We start from the raw sequence: 14,382 nt of genomic DNA on the forward strand, positions 1-14,382 counted from the left end.
AAGAGGTCAAAATATCACTATTTGCAGACGACATGATAGTATATTTAAGTGATCCCAAAAGTTCCACCAGAGAACTACTAAAGCTGATAAACAACTTCAGCAAAGTGGCTGGGTATAAAATTAACTCAAATAAATCAGTTGCCTTCCTCTATACAAAAGAGAAACAAGCCGAGAAAGAAATTAGGGAAACGACACCCTTCATAATAGACCCAAATAATATAAAGTACCTCGGTGTGACTTTAACCAAGCAAGTAAAAGATCTGTACAATAAGAACTTCAAGACACTGAGGAAAGAAATTGAAGAAGACCTCAGAAGATGGAAAGATCTCCCATGCTCATGGATTGGCAGGATTAATATAGTAAAAATGGCCATTTTACCAAAAGCAATCTACAGATTCAATGCAATCCCCATCAAAATACCAATCCAATTCTTCAAAGAGTTAGACAGAACAATTTGCAAATTCATCTGGAATAACAAAAAACCCAGGATAGCTAAAGCTATCCTCAACAATAAGAGGACTTCAGGGGGAATCACTATCCCTGAACTCAAGCAGTATTACAGAGCAATAGTGATAAAAACTGCATGGTATTGGTACAGAGACAGACAGATAGACCAATGGAATAGAATTGAAGACCCAGAAATGAACCCACACACCTATGGTCACTTGATTTTTGACAAAGGAGCCAAAACCATCCAATGGAAAAAAGATAGCATTTTCAGCAAATGGTGCTGGTTCAACTGGAGGGCAACATGTAGAAGAATGCAGATCGATCCATGCTTATCACCCTGTACAAAGCTTAAGTCCAAGTGGATCAAGGACCTCCACATCAAACCAGACACACTCAAACTAATAGAAGAAAAACTAGGGAAGCATCTGGAACACATGGGCACTGGAAAAAATTTCCTGAACAAAACACCAATGGCTTATGCTCTAAGATCAAGAATCGACAAATGGGATCTCATAAAACTGCAAAGCTTCTGTAAGGCAAAGGACACTGTGGTTAGGACAAAACGACAACCAACAGATTGGGAAAAGATCTTTACCAATCCTATAACAGATAGAGGCCTTATATCCAAAATATACAAAGAACTCAAGAAGTTAGACCGCAGGGAAACAAATAACCCTATTAAAAAATGGGGTTCAGAGCTGAACAAAGAATTCACAGCTGAGGAATGCCGAATGGCTGAGAAACACCTAAAGAAATGTTCAACATCTTTAGTCATAAGGGAAATGCAAATCAAAACAACCCTGAGATTTCACCTCACACCAGTGAGAATGGCTAAGATCAAAAACTCAGGTGACAGCAGATGCTGGCGAGGATGTGGAGAAAGAGGAACACTCCTCCATTGTTGGTGGGATTGCAGACTGGTAAAACCATTCTGGAAATCAGTCTGGAGGTTCCTCAGAAAATTGGACATTGAACTGCCTGAGGATCCAGCCATACCTCTCTTGGGCATATACCCAAAAGATGCCTCAACATATAAAAGAGACACATGCTCCACTATGTTCATCGCAGCCTTATTTATAATAGCCAGAAAATGGAAAGAACCCAGATGCCCTTCAACAGAGGAATGGATACAGAAAATGTGGTACATCTACACAATGGAATATTACTCAGCTATCAAAAACAACGAGTTTATGAAATTCGTAGGCAAATGGTTGGAACTGGAAAATATCATCCTGAGTGAGCTAACCCACTCACAGAAAGACATACATGGTATGCACTCATTGATAAGTGGCTATTAGCCCAAATGCTTGAATTACCCTAGATCCCTAGAACAAAGGAAACTCAAGACGGATGATCAAAATGTGAATGCTTCACTCCTTCTTTAAATGAGGAAAAAGAATACCCTTGGCAGGGAAGGGAGAGGCAAAGATTAAAACAGAGACTGAAGGAACACCCATTCAGAGCCTGCCCCACAGGTGGCCCATACATATACAGCCACCCAATTAGACAAGATGGATGAAGCAAAGAAGTGCAGACCGACAGGAGCCGGATGTAGATCGCTCCTGAGAGACACAGCCAGAATACAGCAAATACAGAGGCGAATGCCAGCAGCAAACCACTGAACTGAGAATAGGTCCCCCGTTGAAGGAATCAGAGAAAGAACTGGAAGAGCTTGAAGGTGCTCAAGACCCCAAAAGTACAACAATGTCAAGCAACCAGAGCTTCCAGGGACTAAGCCACTACCTAAAGACTATACATGGACTGACCCTGGACTCTGTCCCCATAGGTAGCAATGAATATCCTAGTAAGAGCACCAGTGGAAGGGGAAGCCCTGGGTCCTGCTAAGACTGAACCCCCAGTGAACTAGACTATGCGGGGAGGGTGGCAATGGGGGGAGGTTTGGGAGGGGAACACCCACAAGGAAGGGGAGGGGGGAGGGTGATGTCTGTCCGGAAACCGGGAAAGGGAATAACACTTGAAATGTATATAAGAAATACTCAAGATAATAAAAAAAAAAAATAAAAAAAAATAAATAAATTAAAAAAAAAAAAAAAGAAAGTCTTCTTATTGTAGAACACCTGGCCAGTCTCGAGCTATTCCTACTACAGTCAGCAATGGTATCCAACAGAAAACAGTCATCAACAAGCTGTTGCTGTCCAGCCCCTGTCATCTCACGGAGCCTATGATATCACCCAGCTAGGTCACCCTTCCAGCTACTCGGTACGTCTACCACAACATGTTCTACCTGTTCTCATTCTGCCTCAGTGCAGGGTGGAAGGAGATTGAATTCCCTGATACTTCGGCCAGTTCTGACTCTTGAAGGCAATAACACACCTTTCACCAAGGTGGACAGATGGATTTTAACTGCATCAAGGTCAGTGGGAAGCTTCGTTGTTCAAGGGTCATATCCATTATGTCCAACTTGGATCACGGACTGAAATGGTTCATCAAATATCTAACACATAGGTTTCCTCATCTCTAGCCACCATGCCTACAGTCTTGATGAAGAGGTGGCCAGGGCTGTCCACACCAACCTGGATGCACTGATCTGGTGTCCAGCCAGTGGGTGTGGTCTTATCCTATAGCCATGCATAGACTGCTAGGTTCAGCTGACCGGCCACATAGTTGTGCTTTTCGAGCTCTGGGTATTCAGTGCCTGGGGGAGGGGCAGCTCATCAGTTCACAAGCAGCTCATGGCAGATTCCCAGAGGTGAGAGACCCAGCTCCAGACAAAGCCAGAAACCTGATTCTGGCCAGGCAGATGGGAGAAAGGACCAGCAATGGCTTGAAGATAATGGCTACTGCATTCAGAATGGGATCTGACTCAAGCAAGAACTGTTGGTTGCTCTGGGTGTGGGGCTGGGGTTGGGAAGGAAATGGTGTGTTTCTTCTTCCTTCTTTCCCTTCCCTGCAACTCAACAATCACTTTTTGACCAACCCGTATGTTAATAATCAAACAGTTCAGTTCAACGTTTAAACAGTATATGTATAGTTAAGGAAAGCTGGGCCAGACATGGGCAGCAGACTATTCTCTGTGCTTCGATTTAATCTAGAAGTCTTCTATTAAAGATGTGAGCACACTCCTTGCTCAGTCATCACCAGAGAAGCTTCCTCCTGTGGAAGGTGGGGAAACACAGAGATCCACAGCCAGATGTTGTATAGAGAATGGGAGATCTTGGAACGTTCAGCTCTAAATGGGATGTCTATATCAAATGCTTCCCTCAGGGCTCGGAACCCCATGAAAGGGGGCAGAAAGAGTGTTAAAGCTAGAGAGGGTAAAGGATATCTAGACACAAGGCTCTACAAATCAACGCGGTCAAAGCTCATATGAACTCACAGAGCCTGAGGCAGCATGTACTGGGTCTGCACCAGGCAGGTCCTCTGTGTATATACTATGGCTTCCAGTATAGTGTTTTTATGGAATTCCTGAGTGTGTGAATGAATGGGTCTCTGATTCCTGTGCCTTCTCTTGAGCTCTTTTCCTTCTGTTGGTTTGTTCTATGCAATTTCAGTGTGTTAGTTTTTGTTTTATCTTATGACAGTTTATTTTGTTTTATTATTAAAAAATATATGAGCACAGTCTTAAGTAAAAAATAAATAAATAAGAATCCTGATTATTTTTTAACTATAGCGTAGAGATTATTAATGGTTTAAATAAACATGCATAAAATAACACAGATTTACAAGAAAAGAAAAATGGCTCAAATCATGTATTTATAGCACAACACTATGTATCTAAATGACAGCAGGTGAAAATGTTCACATTCATCATGAGTAATCAAAAGAAAGTTTACGTTAAAAAGATGCTTTCCCTAGGGAAAAGTATACTGTTCTGCTGAAGAAGCGTAGCAAAAGTCCTTAACGCCACTCTGCTATACTCACAATGCAGTACCCGCCACAGATGGGAACAAGTACAGAGACCCATGTCTGACAATATGAAGACAGTGAGAGACTTGGAACACCCAGTCCTTAACAGGATGTCTCCATCAGATACCTTCCCTCGGGGATAGGGGACTCAACAGAAGAGGAGGTAGAAAGACTGTAAGAGCCAGAGTGGATGGAAGATACCAAGGAAGAAAGGTGTTCTAGACAGCACAGGAACGACCCACATATGAACTCACAGATAATAGGCAGCATGTACTGGGCCTGCATGGATCTGTACCAGATCTGTCCCAGCACTGAGAGAGGACGTAGACACAAGCCCCCATTTCTAATGCAAAAGCTATCTCCAATTGATAACTGCTTGCCAAAGAAACATTGGTTTTTATAACTTTGGAAAATCTACATCTATTTTCGGTCTGTTCTCTGCTATGAATTATAAGATATTAAATTCCAATTTTGTCCTAAACGTGGCCTAGGCATATTGACCAATCTCTCTTTCAGCTAAGCTCTTTAAACCTGGGAAATGTGAACCAATAACTACAAATCTCAGATAGGGAAGGTAAAGTGATGTGTTTATTGGGGTTACTTATAGAAATGTGGGTGAGGGGTAACAGGAGCAGAACTGACTCAAAGTCCACCCCAATGTGATGACATATTTCAACAGTAGGGTGAAAGTTCACAAAAGCTAAAATTCTGCAGATCACTCACAACTCACATGCAGTTCAGCTGGTTGGAGAGTATCTCCTCCAGGTAGCTCACTTGGACTGAACCAGTGAAACTATAAGCCAGCCACAATGAAACATTTTCCTTTACAAGAGTTGCCTTGGTCGTGCTGTCTCTTCAGAGCAATAAAACCACAACTAAGACAGAAGTTGGTACAAGGGACTAGGGTATTGCTGTGTTAGGCCCGGCCATGCTTTTATTTGGAGGAATATGGATTTTGAGACTCTGGGGTATTGCTGTGATAGGCCTGACCATGGTTTTGTTTAGAGGAATGTGAGTTTGGAGACTTTGGGTTTGAAAAGCAGTGGAATTCTTTAAGTAAGGTTTAATGGGCCATCATAGTAGGAATATGGATGGCATAGTTCTGAGGGTGGTTTGTACTCTGGAGACCTGGCTCAAGAGGAGTCAGAGAAGAATGTTAGTTGATTGTCTAGAGATCATTCTTGTGATATTTGGTGAAGAATGTGGCTGTTTTTTGCCCTTGTCTAAAGAATTTACCTGAGGCCAAGGTAAAGAGATTCAGATTAATTGCAGTGACAAGGGACATCTCAAAAAAAAAAAAAAAAAGCCAGCACTGACTTTGTTGTCTGGTTTACTATCATGATGAGCATTTTAATCAAGTGTAGCAAGTTTAGAAAGGAAAATACAAGTCTTAAAGGGGCACAATGGAGCTACATCCTGTGTTCAAGGATATTAAATGGAATTAAGTTAAGGATATTAAATGACCTCAGAGCAAGATCCCACCCAACTTAGCTTACTGTTTATGGATTTATAGTTCAATAAGGGATAGTTATATAATGTTAGGCAATAATATTACCTAGCTATTGTTTTTATTTGGATTTTTAATTTGAAATGAACTAAAATCCAGAAATGGAGGGCAGATCTGTGATCCAGATCTTGAGGCTGGAAAACACACACTTTTTATCTGGATCTTGAGGCATAGTGGCCATGAAAAACTTAGGTCCAGGCTTGGTATAAGCCATTAATCTCAGGAGACAAAGTCAGGCAGATCTCTGAGTTCAGGGCCAACATGATACAGAGCAAGTTCCAGATAAAGAAAAGAATAGGTACAGGTGTGGTGGACCACACCTTCAATCCCAGCATGCAAGAAACAGAGGCATGCAGATGTTTGAGCTAAAAGTCCGTTTACAGAGCAGCTTTGATCATGTGACTTGGGCTTTAGAGTCAAGAATAGAAGGAACTACTGGGGATAATTGATGCTGGTTAGCTGGAACTAAGAAATTATGGGTGATTCAGAAGAGACCAGCATCACTGAGGTGAAATTCTCTGGGAGTTGTTTTCTGAGAGCACAAAGAAGCCATGTTCTAGAAATAGCCAAGGTTGTACTGTACTGCAGCTTTTCTTGGTAATGTATAAGCATCCCCCAGGTAGTACGGTTTTGAAGGCATGAAGGGGTCATGGAGAGTAGCTGAAGCTTGGCACTGTGAAAGGCCAGGGATGGTGATGGTGGAGCCTTAGTTGCCCAGAACTAAAGGGGTCATGCAAAGAAGTTGAGGGTTGGTACTATGAAGAGAACCTATGAGTGGCTATTGGTGAAGCCTAGTTACGGTGGAAGACCTCAGTGTGTTGGATATGCCAGTACCAGAGAATGACCATCACAAACAGCAGTAGCAGTGGAATGGAGTCAACCAAAACTTCAAGTGCTACAGAAGCCAGAGCTGGAGAAGACACCCAAGCCCTTTGAAGAAGTCCAGATCATGTGTAGATCCCAGACATTGGAACAAGAAACTGTAAAGTTGAAGTTGCCTTGGAGACCCCGATGTGTTAGAGATGTCAGAGCTGTGGGAAAGCTGCTAACAGGGAGTAGAACCAGCCCAACAGAAAGAACTGTGTTGCAGTCAACAAAACTGAAAGGAGTTGAACATCAGACATAGAGATGCAGAGTTTGGAATTTGCCTGGCTATTTTTTGATCTTGCTTTGGTCCAGTATTTCCTCACTGTGATGTTTGGAATAATATATATCCTATAATGTGGAAGTATGTGATCTGCTTTTTGATTTTGATTTTATAGGGGACTACTGTTGAGAAGAGACTTTGAACTTTGGACTTTTAACATTGTTGAGACTACTATGGATTATGGAGAATTTTGAAGTTGGACTAATGTATTTTGCATTAAGCTATGGCTAAGTATGAACTCCGTATATGTGTTTAAACAAGCCTATGGGGATCAGAGAGTGGAATGTGATGGTTTGTATATGCTTAGCTTATGAGAAGTGGTACTATTAGGAGGCGTGGCCTTGTTGTAATAGGTGTGGCTTTGATGGAGGAACTGGGTACTCTGGAGGTCGGCATTGAAGTTCTTTGTTTAAGCTCTGCCCAGTGCAGAAGAAACCCTCCTCCTGGCTGCCTGCAGAAGACAGTCTTCTCCTGGCTACCTTTGGACTGAGATGTAGACCTCTCAGCTCCTCCAGCATCCTATCTGCCTGCAGGCCGCCGTGCTTCCTGCCTTGATGATAATGGACTGAACCTTGAAACTGTAAGCCAGTCACAATGAAATATTTTCCTTTATAAGTGTTGCATAGGTCATGGTGTCTCTTTAGAGAAATAAAACCCTAACTAAGACAGAGATGTATTTACTGGATGCTAAACTTGCTTTTTACAGTCATGTAATGTAAGGTAAATGTGTCAGGGACAGCTTCAGGCTGTTCGGGTAAAAACAAACTTTTTTTTCTTTCATTTAACTTTATTGTTTGATCTTAAACCTGATGCAGTGTTGTATGAAAGGTTAACTTTTTTAAAAAACAAAGATTTATTTATTTTATGTATATGAGAACACTGTCTTCAGACACACCAGAAGAGGGCATCAGATGCCCATTACAGATGGTTGTGAGCCACCATGTGGTTACTGGGAATTGAACTCAGGACCTCTGGAAGAGCAGTCAGTTGCCCTTAACCGCTGAGCCATCTCTCCATCCCCAGAAAGGTTAATTTTTATCATGCAAAGAGATGGATGCCAAGTGCCCTTGTTACTCCCAGACATCCTGCAGTGTAGGCAAGCATTGTTCCTTACGTGATGCTGACACTCACTCAGTGCTGGGCTTTAGTGGGTAATCAGGTTTTATCTTGTGAACCAATCACTGTGTTATTAAAGGGGATGACTGGCCCCTTCTGGGCCTCTCACTATTCGAGGACACAGTACCTCTCCTTTCTGGGGAGTGTAGCAACAGGTTGGCATTTGGGAAAGAGAAACCACCCTGTGCTAGATAGTGAACTTGGTGGTACTTTGATCTTATATTTTTTCAGTCTCTGAAACTGTGAGGAAACAACTTTCTACTCGTTCATAAAGTTATGCAAGAGGGGTCACCCTACCACTGCATGGCAGTTTCAGAATCCTAACACAACATTTCAGGCAGTGGGGACTGGCTGGGGCTGACTCTGTCATCTCTAGAGCTAAGTTGTGTCCATACACACTGCTTGAGCTCTGTGTGGCTGGGACTTTGTGGGATTGCAAAGCCAACGTTGGTTCCTGATCTTAGAGGCTCTCTGAGGAAGAAGATAGACAGTGGTGGGACATTTGATTATAGTTCTGCAGACACATATCCAGATGGGAACATGGGCTACGTATGGGGTCATGGGTTAGGAAGATTTCCTTTCTAGTGATGGAAATGGGAATCACAGTGCTACCCACGCATTTTACCACTGAATGTAACCAGCCAAGGACAGCTGCTCTAGGCACAGGCTTTAGCCCTGCAGGGTCTGAAATCAATTGGAAGAATGTAGGGAAGCTGGCAAGCTCTATGTCTGGGGAACTTCTAGAGATAAGTATGAGGTGAGTGTATGCTGAGACATGTACAAAATAAATTAGGATAGATAGTGCCAGGATTTAAATATACCACCTGGCTGTCCTCTGAGAGGCCCAATCCATCAACTACTCAGACAGAGCATTTGCCCACAGCCAAACAGTAGATGGAACTTGAGGACTCTTAAGAAAGAATAAGAAGAATAAGAGAAAATACTGAAGCCCCTAAGGGGATAGGAACTCCACAGGAAGATTAACAGAATCAACTAGCCTGGATCCTCGGGGCTCTTAGAGTCTGAACCACCAATCAAACAACATACATGGGCTGGACCTAGGCCTCCATGTACATATGTAGCAGATATGCAGCTTGGTCTTCATGTGGGTCCCAAACAACTGGAGTCGGGGAGCTATCCCAAAACTGCTGCCTGTATGTGGGAAATATTCTAACTGGGCAGCCTTGTCTGGCCTCAGTGGGAGAAGTGCCTATCCTCACAGAAACTTGATGTGCCAAGGTGAGGGGATACCCAGGGAGGTCCCACTCACTGAGAAGGGGAAAGGAGATGACAGAGAGGATTTTGGGTGACTAGGAAGGGGGCAGTGACCAAGATGTAAAGTCGATAAGTAAAATAATAAATACATTTTTAAAAAATGGGAAAAAAGATACATGCTATACCTCGCAGGACCTATTTTCAAAGAAATATGCAGAGTTTAAGCTGTAAATGTTTCCTTAAAGGCAGTAGAAATGGGGTGGTCAAAACTCAGTGCAGGGCCTTGAATGCACAACCCTTTCAACGACTGGTGACTGACTAGAGACCTTCAGAAACAGGCCTTTGGAGTCTTCCTTCTTTCATAAATTTTAAGAGTCTTTTCTTTCCTTCTTTCTTTCTTTCTTTCTTTCTTTCTTTCTTTCTTTCTTTCTTTCCTTCCTTCTTTCTTTCTTTCTTTCTTTTCTTTTTTTTCCTTTTTCTTTTTCTTTTTTTTTGTAGTAGAATAGCCAGTTGGTTCCTTCTCACCAGTTTCCTGCTGAGTTTGATTTAATTTTGATTCAATATGCATTGCTTTAGAAACAGGAATCTGGGAGCCATTGGAGCTGGCCATGGCTCTACCAACACCTGACCAACGTATATCACCTCTTTGGGCTTCTGTAGAAAGAAGCTGAAGACTTACACTAAGCCATCCAGAGCACGGAGCCGCTGATCAGAATCCTCAATGTAAGACCTTGACTCTGACAGAAGAGACCATAGGAAATAGGATTGGACTCTAGCACAGGAAAAGACTCTGAGAAGGACACCAATGGCAGAGGCACTAAGATCAACAATTTATAAACGAGCCCTCATAAATCTGAGAAGCCTCTGTGCCGCAAAGAACACTATTCAAGTGGCAACCACACAATGTTAAAAAATCATTATCAATTATATATAATCCCTGATAGAGGGTTAGTATCTAGAATATAAAAGAACTAAAAAAACCTGAACATCAAGAAAGCAAAAACCCAATTAAAAAATGGTAAATAGAATTAAGCAGAGAATTCAGAATTCTGAAATACAAATGGCTGAAAGACACTTAGTCATGAGGAAATTAATACTACATTTAGATTTCATCTTACCTCAGTCAAGAAAGGACCAAGATCAATAAATCTCATGACAGCCTATGCTGGCCAGGATGTGGGGAAACACCCATTGTGGGTGGGGGTACAAACTTGTACACCTACTATGGAAATCAGTGTGTCAATTCCTCAAAAACCTGGAGATAGATCTGCCTCAAACTCCAGCTATATCACTTTTGGACATATACTCAAAGGACTCTGTATCATACTAAAGAGACATTTACTTATCCATGCTCACCAATGCCCTATTCACAGCCAGAAATTGGAAACAGCCTAGCTGTCCATCAACTATGAATGGATAAGGAAGATGTGGTAAATTTACACAATAGAATTCAATGAATTTGCAAGTAACGGGATGGAACTAGAAACAATCATCCCTAGTGAGGTGACCTGGACCCCAAAAGACACTGCATGCTTTCACTTCTATGTGTGCCAATGATTGGCTTGGCATCCATGGGGTAGATAAACTGAGGCAGGCAACTGTTGGGGGTCAGTACTTAGAACCACTGATGGAGGTAGACTCAGATACCTATGGGGCTGCTGCCAAAGGTGATTAGAGAAGTTGCTCAGCAAACTTTTTCCTGAGGAAACAAAAGCTTAATTTACTGGTGAAGGCACTGCCTATGGCCAGTGGAAAAATTATACTCATTTAACAGCTTGGGGCCATCAAGAGAGAGAGGGAAAGAGAAAATTCACACACACACACACACTGAGTGGATAAACCAAAAGACAGAGTCCAGTAATTTCATACACATAAACACACATGCATATGTGCATACACATGTGTACATACCTACAGATAGACATATACACACTCACACATAGAATGGTTATAGCAAAACTCCAGGAAGCAGGCTCCAAACATCACACACACACACACACACACACACACACACACATGCATACATACACATAGTTGATGGCTGTAAGGGACAACGTATCAACCCCCACTCACACAAACCTTACACATATACATGCACATAGCTGATAGATATAAGAATGTTCCAGCACAAAGAACCCAGATGCCCTTCAACAGAGGAATGGATACAGAAAATGTGGTACATCTACACAATGGAATATTACTCAGCTATCAAAAACAATGCCTTTATGAAATTCATAGGCAAATGGTTGGAACTGGAAAATATCATCCTGAGTGAGGTAACCCAATCACAGAAAAACACACATGGTATGCACTCATTGATAAGTGGCTATTAGCCCAAATGCTTGAATTACCCTAGGTGCATAGAACATATGAAACTCAAGACGGATGATCAAAATGTGAATGCTTCACTCCTTCTTTAAAAGGGGAACAAGAATACCCTTGGCAGGGAATAGAGAAACAAAGATTAAAATAGAGACGAAGGAACACCCATTCAGAGCCTGCCCCACATGTAGCCCATACATATACAGCCACCCAATTAGACAAGATGGATGAAGCAAAGAAGTGCAGGCAGACAGGAGCCGGATGTAGATCGCTCCTGAGAGACACAGCCAGAATACAGCAAATACTGAGGCGAATGCCAGCAGCAAACCACTGAACTGAGAATAGGACCCCCGTTGAAGGAATCAGAGAAAGAACTGGAAGAGCTTGAAGGGGCTCGAGACCCCATATGTACAACAATGCCAAGCAACCAGAGCTTCCAGGGACTAAGCCACTACCTAAGGACTATACATGGACTGACCCTGAACTCTGACCTCATAGGTAGCAATGAATATCCTAGTAAGAGCACCAGTGGAAGGGGAAGCCCTTGGTCTTGCTAAGACTGAACCCCCAGTGAATGTGATTGTTGGGGGAAGGGCGGCAATGGGGGGAGGGTGGGGAGGGGAACACCCATAAAGAAGGGGAGGTGGAGGGATTAGGGGGATGTTTGCCTGGAAAAACGGGAAAGGGAATAACACTCGAAATGTAAATAAGAAATACTCAAGTTAATAAAAAAAAAGTTAAAAAAAAAAAGAATGTTCCAGCACACTCTCACACAAACCTTGTACATATACATAAGGTTGATGGATGGGAGAAACAATGTCCTAGCCACCATTCACACAAACCTTATACATATACATACACACACAGTTGTATGTATGTGCTCTTCATTCTTTCTTCCATAGCTTATATATCCCAGCAAGTGGTATAGAGTTACAATGTGATCGTATTTTAGTTTTCTTCTAGTAAATGACTCTGAAAAACCAATATGTTCTCTAATATCTTTATAAGAAATAACATTAGATAGTACAGGTAAAGAAAACAAATTATTCCCCCAAACCCACATACATTCATAATTAAGTAACTTGTTACAGATTAACAAAATGTAAGCAAATGAGGTAGTTTTCTCAGCCAGCTTCTCTTACTGGCAGGCAGCAATTTGCAGTTACAAAGAAATGAGTAATTATTTTATTATTTATCTTTAAAAGTAATCTTGTAGGAACCTTAAGAGAATCACAAATCTAAACTTTTATATAAAAATTAGTCATATCTATCTTAAATCCCCAGAATGCATATCTATTCATCAGCAATTCTTAACAAATCATACCAGGAAGCTGAGGACAAAATTGGGTATAAGAAATCAATCCTCACCAGTGCAGCCTCAGTGAGAATCACATCAGCCAGCCATGCCATTGTTCTTGTTCCCTGACCACAAAGGTCCCTAGCTTAACTATTGAGAGTGTGCCTTTCTGAACTTCAAACTGTCCCCTAAGATTTTTCTACATCAAAGTCAGTAGTAAAATCATCGCAACCTAGCTTCCCTAACAGTTTTATTTTTCCAAATATTTTTCTAAGGGTGGTGGTCATTGTTGAAAAATCCATGTCTCTAAGTCCTTTCCTAGGGTGGTGATTAAATCATTAATCTGCTCCAGCAGCAATGCCTGAGAGATCAAGCATTAGGACTGCAGATGCCAGAGACGCTGCCCAGTAAGGGACTAGAAATCCCTTAGAGTTTTCATATAATTAGACTAAGAGGGATGTGAGGGCAGCAAGCAGAGCAGAGCCCCACAGCAACATAAAGTCCTCTGGGGCCATGCCACACCGAGGCTCACCCATGTTGCTGTGGCAACCTGTGGGCAGCATTCCACGAGTTCTAAAGCCATTTGTCCTTCCTCCTGCATGGCCCTTGGCCTATGTGGATATTAGTTCTTAATCTCTACATATATATATATATATATATATATATATATATATATATATATATATATATATATATATGTTTTGTTTAGACTATCCAAAGGTTAGGCAGTGTGGTTATTTGAGTAAGAATGGCCTCCATAGGCTCATTTATTTGAATGCTTGGTCACTAGGAGGTGGCACCATTTGAAATGGATTAGGAAGTGTGGCCTTGTTGGAAGGGAGGGTGTCACTGGAAGTGGGATTTGAAGTTCCATGCCAAGGCCAGAGTCTCTCTTTCTCTGCCTGTGGATAAGGATAAGTTCTCAGACACTGCTCCAGCACCTGCCTGGATGCTGCCACGCTACCTGCCGTGATGATAATGGACTGAACCTCTGAAACTGTAAGCCAGCCCTGATTAAATGCTTTCTCTTATAAGAGTTGCCTTGATCATGGTGTCTCTCCACAGCAACAGAACAGTGGCCAAGACAGTTAAAGCACCATGCAAGAAGAGGAGATCTTCCAGGGAGGGAGAAATAGAATATGGTGTTATAAAGAGATAAGGGGGGAAGAAGAATGAAAGATTAAATGGAAGGGCATGGGAGGGCAGGGTAAAGGAGGTAATACAGGAAGGGAAAATGAACGCTAAACATCTTTTAAAAATCCATATGCTCTCTACCCCCAGCAATGGGCAAAGAGACACCTTGTTGGTGGTGCTCTTATATCAGTCAGAGGCAGAGCAGATGGCTGTCCTTTGTTCATCCTCGCTGGATACCTGGCTTGGTAGCCAAAGCTATCTTATACCTAGGACTCATAAAAATCAAATCAAACCCAGGCAGTGCAAGGCGGGAGAAGAAAAGCTGTA

At 42.1% G+C, this 14,382-nt stretch overlaps 1 non-coding gene and 1 pseudogene across 1 annotated transcript; one reads left to right on the forward strand and one right to left on the reverse strand.

The window, feature by feature from the left end:
- Ckmt1-ps1 (creatine kinase, mitochondrial 1, pseudogene 1) overlaps nucleotides 1–14,382 on the reverse strand; it is a 39,879-nt pseudogene that overhangs the window by 2,425 nt on the left and 23,072 nt on the right.
- On the forward strand, nucleotides 14,195–14,334 carry LOC120102651 (small nucleolar RNA SNORA48). Its single transcript, XR_015687351.1, has one exon. It is a non-coding gene; the product is annotated as a small nucleolar RNA SNORA48 (small nucleolar RNA).

Source organism: Rattus norvegicus, chromosome 4, assembly GCF_021556685.1.
Source record: "Rattus norvegicus strain SHRSP/BbbUtx chromosome 4, alternate assembly SHRSP_T2T, whole genome shotgun sequence".
NCBI lineage: Eukaryota > Metazoa > Chordata > Mammalia > Rodentia > Muridae > Rattus > Rattus norvegicus.